This window comes from Galeopterus variegatus, unplaced genomic scaffold, assembly GCF_000696425.1.
Source record: "Galeopterus variegatus unplaced genomic scaffold, G_variegatus-3.0.2 Scaffold564, whole genome shotgun sequence".
Lineage (NCBI taxonomy): Eukaryota > Metazoa > Chordata > Mammalia > Dermoptera > Cynocephalidae > Galeopterus > Galeopterus variegatus.
In genome coordinates, this window is record NW_007726675.1 from 353,463 (window position 1) to 364,171 (window position 10,709).

The 10,709-nt window shown below is 45.2% G+C and overlaps 1 protein-coding gene across 1 annotated transcript in view; it reads left to right on the top strand.

The window, feature by feature from the left end:
- Positions 1-308: 308 nt before the first annotated feature.
- SEMA4D (sema domain, immunoglobulin domain (Ig), transmembrane domain (TM) and short cytoplasmic domain, (semaphorin) 4D) overlaps positions 309-10,709 on the top strand; it is a 46,959-nt gene continuing 36,558 nt past the window's right edge. Inside the window, exons 1-2 of the mRNA XM_008570043.1 lie at positions 309-337; positions 8,374-8,438. The gene's annotated coding sequence lies outside the window, so the exon portion shown is untranslated. The remainder of the gene's footprint in view (positions 338-8,373; positions 8,439-10,709) is intronic.

The window sequence follows — 10,709 nt, forward strand, 5'->3', positions numbered from 1 at the left end:
GTAAGACAGTGGCTGCAGTCAGTCCTGAGGACCTGCCCAGCACTGGGTGGTGTGCTGGGCTGTACTTCCTCTTAGTTTACGGGTAAGTGGTTGCACAGACAGCAGTGCACGCCAGCCATGCTGGTCCTGGGTCGGAAGGTCATCTGCCAGGGAGTCCAGAAGTTTAAAAAAATGGCAAGAATTTGTTTTCAGTGCCTTTCCAGAAGTGACGCTGAATTGATGAGAATGGACAATTTAAAGGCTTAGATATCCTTGTTTTCTATTATTTTCAGAGCAAAGATTTCTGAAGACTTCTTTTTAGAAAAGACTGGAACATTTCAAGAGACACAAAATACAGGTAAAATCATTTTGTTTCATGATCTATATTCCCAGTTCAGCAAAGTCGATGTCTTGTAGAAGCCTCACCTGGATCGGGCAGGCGGTTGGGTACTTGGTCTCTGCCGTTCCTTGGGGCAAAAATTCAGACTTGTCTGCCGCCTCTTGGGGTCGGCACTGGAAGGTGGGTGCTGGGCACCTGACCCGTGGACGGGCTTTCTTCTTCCTGTCCCCCCGCTTTTCCCCTCTCCTCTTCTTTCTTCCCGTTCTCTCTCTCTCAGCTTCTCTGTGCTGCTCGTGGGGCTGATGGCCCCTGGCATAGGCACCGAGAAGCTGTTTTTCCTCTTTAGGGGGGCGTTAGGGGTAGTTGGTCAGATATGGTGTAAAAAAAGGCTCTCAATGTCACCCTACCCTGGACGTGGGGCATTTCCTTGATGAGTCTTAATTTTGGTCAATTCCAAGCCATGTATTTCAGTTTTAAAGGAAAGAAAAATAACCAGTTTAATTTGTAAAAACCTAAAGGAGAGCCCCAGCTTTCCTTCGCTGCTTTCGTATTACTCATGTGTAGTCAATGGAGCCTGCGAGACCACAGCCCGACTGCTCTGTAGGAGGCTCCGGCGCCACTGCTCACTTTTGTGTTCACCCCGCCTGCTGCCACTGTGAGCACGTAGCTTGCCAGTTAGGTCGGGGGTTTTAATTAGCACAGCCTCCCTTCTAGGAAGGTTTAGTGTTTTCTATGTTTACTGGCTGGTTAAACTCGTATACATATATTTTTTATAAATTATCTGGTCCGTTGGGGTGGGGGCTCTATTTTCCTTATTGATTTGTTATATCACTTTATTTGTGAGAAATTCCAAGTGCTGGTACTTACGTTACAAGTATTTTTCCCCTAGTCCCCCCCAGCTTAGGTCATTTGTCTTTGAATTTTGTTTGTCAAATTCTTTGTTTAGAAAAAGTATTTTAGGATCTTTAGAAATTGAAAGCAGGGATAATTTAATCCACTCAGTATTAAGTAGGAAGAGAATTCACTGTGAGAGCCCACGAGGACTGGCTCTTGCCATTATTTTTTACTTTGCCGTCATAAGAAGCATGGAGGACACACTGGGAAGAAAAGCCACTTCTCACTTTTTATGTAAATGCAGAAGGGAGAAAGAAATGGCAGGAAACCTAAACCTAAACCGAGAAATGAGTCAGCACGTGGACGATTCATCACACACACTCTTCACACGTTAATGTGTGGGGTTTAAACTGCTGATGCACTGGCTTGAGTATACCATAGATGAGACACGGTTTTTTAATGAATTAAAGTTTTTTACAAAAGTAAAATTGTTTTAAAAAGAAACATCAAAATTGAGTTTCCTGGCCATGCTCCTTCCCCCCCAGAGGTAACAATTGTTAACAGTTTAATGTGTGTCCATGTCCATGTATCTTCCTGTCTAGTGTCTGTGTGTGTGTGTGTTGGTGTGTGTCTCTGCCTGGTGTCTGTGTGTGTCCGTGTGTGTGTTTATGTGTAGACCGATGCAGCCTCTCATGACGCAGTGCAGGCCATACCTCGCATGTTGCTCTACATCCGCCTTCCAGGTGTGGTGGAGGATGTGTGATTTGCTTACGGGTGGTCCATGCAGACCTGCGTCAGTCTTTCTTATAGCTGTGTTGTCTTCCTTCAGGGGGAAGGTGTGTTAACATCGGTTTAGCATCCTATTGCTAGCAGGAGAACTGACATCTCCTCTGTGGTAGTGACTAGTGTCCTCTTCATGATCCACCTCAACTGCCACATGGCTGATCCCAGGAAGGAGCCAAGGCATGAGTGGGTAGACACTCTCCAGACAGCAGTGGTTCATGATTCCTGCTGTATAGCACCCTGGCTGACAGTCACCATTCACATTTAAGATGCAACACTAGATTTTGGAGTTTATGTGCTGAAGCAGAGTGGCACGCACACAGATGTGCACACACATACACATATGTACACATGCACATGTACACAAATACCGACACAGATGCACAAATATACAGATGCATGTATAACATATACATGCAGATGCACATTGACACACACACACAGATGCACACACCACACATGTACAGATGTATACTCATGTTCAGGCACACACATGCATACGCGCACACATGCACAGATATGTACATGTGTGTGCACGTGCACACAGATGCACACATGCACACACACACACACGTATTCATACACATACACACTGGTTGCTGGGTACTCTGTTTTCTCTGCTGCAGCCTCCTGCCTTGATTTTAAGGCCACTCCGGGGTGGAGAGCTGCCATCTGGCAAGTATTGACAGGACGTGAGTGAGGGGCTCAGAGCCCCCTCTGAGTTCCATTCTCCTGACATTTAAAGTGGGCTAGCACACTCTTCATGAGCAGCCCAATTACGTGTGAGCAATGGGAGTGACATTTCATAACCATGTCTTTCTAATGGGCTCCTGTGTCAAGTCCTTCTTTCTGAATGCAAAGGGCAACAATTTTACATTGTCTCAGCAAAATGCAGGTTCATAAGGCTCAGCTCCCAGCGGGATACCTTTGCTTCTCAGAAATGTTAAAAAAAACCCAGCAAATTGGGCATTTTATCCATTTTAAAAAAAAAAATTTTATACATATTTTTGGGGTCAACATTGAGATATGTTGATCAAATCAATATTACTAGCACAATTATTATGGTTACACATCATAATTATTCTTTATGCCCCTTATCCAGTCTCTCCCCCGCCCCCTCCCCCCTCTAATTACCCTAGATTTCTCCTCTCCCTCTGAAAGAATAATGGTTACTCTGTTGATTTGTTTCCTAAATGATCTGTCCAATGCTGAGAGGTGAGATCAGGTCCCCCAGTATTATCATAGAGCAGATGCTGCTTCTGTCACTCTGAAATGGGCTTTGTGGAGAGAGACATCCTCTTCTTTATCTCTGCTAGTGACTCTCCTTGTGTCAATGCACTGCAGTGGCTGGTGGACCATCTGTGTGGTGGTTGTGGTGTCTAGTTGCTTTCACGGCAGCCATGGTTATCGTGGTGGGCCATCCACATGTAGGTGATGTTTTTGGCATGCTCCTTGGCGCTGGCAGTGTACCTGGTTGTGGAGAGTGTCTGGTTCCCAGCTCCGTGCCTCGGGTCCATGGGTGGGGCCCAAGGCACTGGCACAGTGTGCCTGGTTGTGGGAGGGGGGTCCAGTCCCCTTCTCCATGCCTTGGGTACCCAGGTTATCTAGTTGTTTTAATTTAAGTATATATAGTGAGATCCTTAATGTGACATCCGTCAGTGATTATGCAACCACTGTTTCTAGAAAGTATGGGGCAGTGTATCTGTATGGGTGTGATGTGCGTTGCTTAAAGCAATTTCTAAATTATACAAAACAATGTGTGCTTGCTGCCAAAGGAAAAAAACCATCAAACCCTTCCAATGTCATAAGGCAAACTGTGTAACCCTTCCGCTCACCGGGAGGAGCTGTGTGCAGCTCAGACCTTTCTTGACCTTTGGCTGTTCACATGGATTGTTCTAAAGACCATTTGGGAGGAGAGGCAGAGTCTGATATAGACCATCGCGAACCTGGTGTCTGCTGTGAGATAATATGCTTCAGACCTGGATAAAAATCCACTCTGGGAAACTCCATGTGTTGGCAAGATGGGTCTGGAAGCCAGGTGTGCTCTGCTTACACTTGCTTGGCTCCTAAATAGCAGTGGCTGGATGGGTCCAAGGTAAAGGTGATTAAGAAAAAAGTCTCTTCTTTTCACTGTGACCAGTTGAGTAACCTGAGTGAACACCAGCAATTCCTGACCACTCTCACTAGTCACTTAAAACCACCTGGAAGGAGCCATTGGCTTCCACTGGGGCATCTGCTCAAACTCGCTTAGACATGTTGTCTCAGGCACATTTATTCAGGGACAGCTTAGCCATTCCTGGAGCTTTGGTCGTGAATGCTGTCAGAAGATTTATTCTAAATCTCTGTTTATTCTGGGGATTTCTTTTGTGAGACTTTCTGCTGTTGAGGTCTCAGCTTCGTCCTCTCGAGCTCTGGCCTTAGTCTTCTAACTGGAATGCTTTTGTTTGCCCCGTTCTGCCCTGCCCCAGAAGGGACCAAATCTGGAGACATTTCCAAGTCTTTAAGCCATGTGCCAGGAAAACAATAGAGCAGGAGGAGTGGGGGAGGTTGGGGGTGGGCGGTGAGGGGGTGGCCTTGGGAAGGGGCCAGCCACCAGCAGCTCCTGGGGAAGGAATGTTCTGGAAGACGGAGCAGTGCGTGCAAAGACTGTGAGGTGGCCTGAGGAGGGGTCGCGCGGGCATTGGACACTCAGTCCTGTGCTGCTGCTCCTGCTGCTCGGAGAGCATCTATTTCTGCAGAAGTGTTTGCCACAGCTGGCTCCTTCCGGCCCTCGGCATTGCCTGCAGGGGTCATTCTGCTGAGTTGCTGTCTTCCAGGCTGCAAGGAACCAGGAGCTGGAGTTTCTTTACTTAATGTGTTTACTCAAAGTAAGCAATGCACGTCATTCTAAAGTGAAGTAGTTCTTATACGGCACAGGAGGGAAAGTGGCTCTTGCGAGTCTCGACCCTTTGCCCCCCTTGTGCTGCCCTGAGATAGTGAATTGCAGCTTTTAGCCATTTTTGATATTTTTCTTCAAATTGGCTAACCGACTGACATTGCCTGATGCCCCCATGTGAGATACTGTGTTACGATGGAAGATGAGGACTGAAGTCTTGACTGTTGTCCCCTCCCCCCTTGCTCGTCCCCTTCTCCGTCCTCCCAATGGAGTTACGAGGGCACTTCAGAAAGTTTTTGGGAAAATAGAATTAGAAGATAGTACAAATCTTTCCATGAATTTCTCAAAGACCCCTCATATTTGCAGTGTTTGTCACTGGGGCCACGTAGTTGGACTGTGATAAGTACAGTCTCCTTACATTTTCATTCCTGGAACATGTTTGCTTCCCCTGGGTTAGTATTTGCCTCATTTTTTACCTATCTGTTACTAATTCATCCTCATCTTTGCCAGATCTCTAAAGCTCTTCTTTCTGCAAGCCAGCTCATGGGCCCTATCAGGAGTCCCTTGTGTCCCCCTTTGGGGCCTCCACTGCCCTGGCTCCCTCCTCTGTGCTTCTGCTCCATACACACAGGAGGCTGCTTCCTACGAAAAATGCCTGGGAAACAGCTCACTGTTTGGATGGAGCAGATCCTTCAGCAGCAGCTTTCTGAGCAGGCGTCAGGGAGGTAAGAATTTTGAGAACTCGTGGGTTTGAAGCATGCTCTGTGCTGCACTCGTACGGGTTATCATTTGGCTAGATAGAGAATTCCTGGGAGAAATCGTCCCTCTGTGTTACCGTCGCTGGTTACATCTCGGTCCGCCGTCATTTCTTTTGTGCGTATGGACCTTTGCCTGGCTATGGGGCTTGGGGGAGGGAAGGCAGGGGTGGCGGCACATCCATTTTGTCCCCTTGGCACAGCCTGGCACTGGCTGGGACCAGGGCTGGGTGCACACTGGGGGAGCGTGTGGAGGTGGCTGGGGCTGTGCAGCACTCAGCTCGGCCACTGGTGTCTTTGTCCCACATGAGACGGGATCTCTCTCACTGTGAGTGTGCAGCCTCTGCTGCTGAGAGGGATGGGGCTGCGCAGCCACGTGGCTGCTTCCAGCTCTCGTTGGTGGCATGATGTCTGTCACAAGGAATGGGAAAAGTCCACCCTGCCAAGAAGCCAGTGAACCATGGCTCCAAAAGGTGGGGTAGAAGGTTTTTAATGGGATTTTTAGGGGACTCCGAGCACAGCTCATCATCATTGCCATCGTCCTTTCCCCCGTGTCTCTTATCACACCCAGGAAGAACTGGGAACAGTGAGGACAGCAGGACCACTTATGGAATGTCTCCACGCAGCCCCCTCCTCCAGCTGTGGGTTCCGTGGGGCCAGGCCTGGTTGGTTCCGACTTTGCACAACTTCCGTTTTGCATTTGTCAGCAGTGAACACCATCACGATCAGACGTGAATTAATTATATATCATTATCTGGTATAATTGTCTGATACATAATTACATCTCAGAGAATTCTTATAACAACTTTGTAGTCCATGCGGGTCTACTTCTGTTTTACAAACAATAAATGACACCAGTATGGCAAAGAACTACAAGTACGCCTGAAATTTAGAAAATCTGAATCTGTAATTTACTTTTCTTCATTTGGAGCATATGAAGCTATCTCCTGTTTGGGAGCCACTGCAAATCAATTGTCAGTCATACAGAGGAAAACCCTTTCATGTAGATTAATGAGACTGGGCAACGGGATCTACACGGGTGGCGTCTGGAACAGGCACATTTGGAAAGGTTCTGAATGGCGTTGACAGGCAGGAGAGGCAGCTGTCACACAGCTTCACAGAGAGGCCAAGCTCTGCATTTAGGTATGGCCAGGACAGGAAGATGGAGCGTGAGAGGGGAGAGGTTGGACAGAACGTGCGGTGAGATTGCCCAGGCCTCGCTGGCCATGACTTAAAATGGGGGTCTTATTCTGAGAAATGGGAAGGTGTTGAAACATTTCACGTGGGGAAATGGCATGATCTGATTTATGTTAAGAAACGTTAATCTAGCTGCTGCTACTGTGTGGTGAATGGACTGTCGGGAGATTGTTGTATCAGTTTGGAATTGTATCTTTTGCTAACAAAATCTGAAAAACAGTTATTTAGAGAGATTAACAGTTTGGTTTTTTTTGTTGTTGTTGTTTTTTTAACAAGTCTGGAATAGAGGATAGAAAGTAGAAAGCAGGTACAAAGTCTCCATTATGTTGTCAGGGTCCCAAGCTTTTATGGGTTTCAACTTGGCTGTTCTTAGGATGAGACCTTTATCTTCACGTTCATAAGTTGGCTACCAGAGCTCCAGCCATCAAATTTGAGTTCCAGGCAGTGACAGGAGGAAGGACTGAGGGCACACGCAATTTCTAGCTGAGTCAGCCTTCTTTAAAGAGCTTTCCTTGAATTCCTGTTTGATAACCACCACTTACAGTTCTTTGGTTAGAACTGCCACCATAGAAGTTGGGTGGTACAGTGAGCTGGGCACAGTGCCAACCCAAGCAAGCTCAGGGTACTGTTAGTGAGAATGAAGGGACATGGATGCTGGGACAGAAAGCCAGCGATCTCCACCCCAGAAGGCAAGAACAGAGGCTGGGTTGGGGGTAGGGAGGAGGCTGTTGGAGAGGTCAGGATCAGAGGTGGGTATTGCTTAGATTGGAGAGATTGTGGTAGAAATGGACAGGAGATGTGTCCAGGGTGTGTTTTCAGGTCAAGGGAGCACTGTCTATGGATTGGATGTGGAGTGGGGTTAAGGGTAGATGAGAACGGCTTGACTATTGGTGCTATTTTTAGATGGGGACATGCAGCGCTGTGGGAATGGCTGGAAGCGAGCCCAGGTTTTGTTTTGACTGCATCTGGTTGAGGTTCTGGGACCTAGGGTGTCAGGGCCTGGAGCTCAGGGGTATGGTTGTCCTGTGTCCCTCACAGGAGTCCTGGGAAGAAGGGGGCAAGGGACCCAGAAACTGCATGTCTGCTTTGAGTGAATTTTTTACAAGAATATAATGTGAAAGTTCATAGTCATTAGGGTGCCCAGCTCAGGGCATTTTCTTGGAAGGAACCCAGTGGGGCAGCTAAGGCGTCAGGCCCCCTTGTGCTCCTCCAGTCGCACCCCCAGGGTGACCCCCTCTTGACTTCTAAATACCACAGGTCTGTTGTGCGAGCTTGTGAACATTCTAACCGGAATTGTATTGAAGATGTAGCCTTCTTTGCTCCTGTACTTGTGAAGCTCCTCCTGTTCCTGTGTGTAGTTGTGGCTGCTTCCTAATGCACGGCACATTTTGCTTATCTGTTCACAGGTTAGTGGACACCGTGGCAGCCTCCAACTTGTGTTATGAATGAAGCGGCTATGAGCATCCTCCTTCATGTCTGTTGGTGACTGGGAGATGCTTCTCAGTGGGGTCTGCACCTGAGGTGTTGTTGCTGGGCCATATAGTTTGCAGGCCAATGGGTTTTCCAACTCATCTTTGTGGTCAGTTTTATTTCTTTTATTTTTTTGGCAGCTGGCTGGTGCAAGGATCTGAACCTGTGACCTTGGTGTTATAACAGTGCACTGTAACCAATGGAGGTAACTGGTCAGCCCCTATTTCTTTTATTTTTATGAGAACGTTTCCTAGCATTTTATTGTAAAAAAAATTTTTTATTGTAACATAGTCGATATACATATCTGTGGGATACAAAATGGAATATCATTACCTGTGTGTAGAATGTGATGCTCAAATCGGGATAATTAGTATATTCAATGTTATACAATGTAATCATTTTTCATGGCCCTTTACTGATTCCTCCCTTACCCCTCCCCCTTTCCCACCTTTCATAACCTCAGTTCTGTTCTGTCCTCTTGAAAGTTCCAGATATTATTGTGATTGTTGTATCTTTCCGTCTTTTTTTAAAAATTTATTTTTTAGTTCACACTTATGAGTAAGGACGTGCAATATTTCTCTTTCTGTGCCTCGTTTATTTCACTTAACATGATTTTCTCTTCATGCATGTTGCTGAAAATGGGCAGTATTTCATTCTTTTTTATGGCAGAGTAGTATTCCATTGTGTAGATGTACCACATTTTCCTTATCCAGTCATTGGATGATGGACATACAGGTTGTTTCCATATCTTGGCTGTTGTACATAGAGCTGCAATAAAAATAGGAGTGCAGGTGTCCCTTCAACATGATGCTTTCCATTCCTTTGGGTGAACACCCAGCAGTGGGATTGCTGGATCATATGGCAGTTCTATCTGTGGTTGTTCGAGGAACCTCCATACTGTTTTCCATAATGGCTGCACCAATTTACAGCCTCACCAACAGTGTAGGAGGGTCACCCTTTCTCTGCATCCTCACTATATTTGCTATTCTGTGTCTTTTTGGTAATAGCCCATCTAACTGGGGTGAGATGGTATCTCAGTGTGGTTTTGATTTGCATTTCCCTGATGCTGAGTCATGTTGAGCATTTTTTCATGTGTCTGTTGGCCATTTGTATATCTTCCTTTGAGAAATACCTGTTCAGCTCCTTTCCCCATTTTTAAATCAGGTCATTTGTTTTTTTACTGTTAAGTTGTTTGAGTTCCTCGTATATTCTGCATTCTTTGCTGGATGCATAGTTTGCAAACTTTTTATCCACTTTGTAGGTTGTTTTTTTGCTCTGTGAATTGTTTCTTTTGCTGTGCAGAAGCTTTTTAGTTTGATATAACACCATTTGTTTATTTTTCCTTTTGTTGCCTGTGCCTCAGGGGTCATATTAATAAAGTCTTTGCCCAGTCCTACTTCCTGAAGTGTTTCCCCTATATTTTCTTTTAGGAGTTTTATTGTTTCAGGACATATATTTAATTCTTTAATCCACGTTGAGTTGATTTTGGTATATGGAGAGAGGTATGGGTCTAGTTTCATTCTTCTATGTATGGATGTCCAATTTTCCCAGCAACATTTACTGAAGAGGCAGTCTCTTCCCCAGTGTGTGTTCTTGGTACCTTTGCCAAAGATTAGATGACAAAAATGTATGGCTTGATTTCTGGGTTCTCTGTTCTGTTCCATTGGTCCATGTGTCTGTTTTTATGCCAGTACCATGCTGTTTTGGTTACTATAGCTTTGTAGTATAATTTTTTTCTTTTCTTTTTTATTTTTTTAAATTTTTGTTGCTTTTAATATTTACTATAATTTTACACTTTTATTTATTTCTGTATCCCCCCACACACTCTGCACTGTATCATGCACATAGTATCACTTAAGGAAGGTTAGTTGGTATTAAAAAAAAAAAAAGAATTTCAGTTTCCCTCTCTCCCCGCTACTGAGTGCTGGTAGAAGAGACAAAGAAAATAATGGAAAAAATGACAAATTATGATGTAAAAGGAATTTTGTAATTCTTATATAGACATAGTAAAAGACCCATCTCCTATAATACCCAACTTCTGTACCAAGACATTGAACATGACCAAGTCCAAAATATGTAAAAATAATCTTTGTCTGTAAAATTTAAAAGATTGTGCTCTAGTAGGTTTTGCACCTTGCACTAATAGCTCACTGTGACCCTAAAACCCTCTTATATTCTAGAGCAAGGGTCAGTGAAACATGGTCTGTGGGCTACATCTAACCTGCTACCTGATTTTTTTTTCCCCTTTAAATTTTTATTTTGTCGATATACAATGTGGTTGATTATTATGGCCCATCACCGAAACCTCCCTCCCTCCTCCCTCTCCCCCCTCCCAACCAACAATGTCCTTTCCATTTGCTTGTTGTAACAACTTCAAAGGATTGTAGTTGTTATATCTTCTTCCCCCCCCCAGTTATTTTGTGTGTGTGTGAGTGAATTTATTTATTTATTTTTAGCTCCCACCAATAAGTGAGAA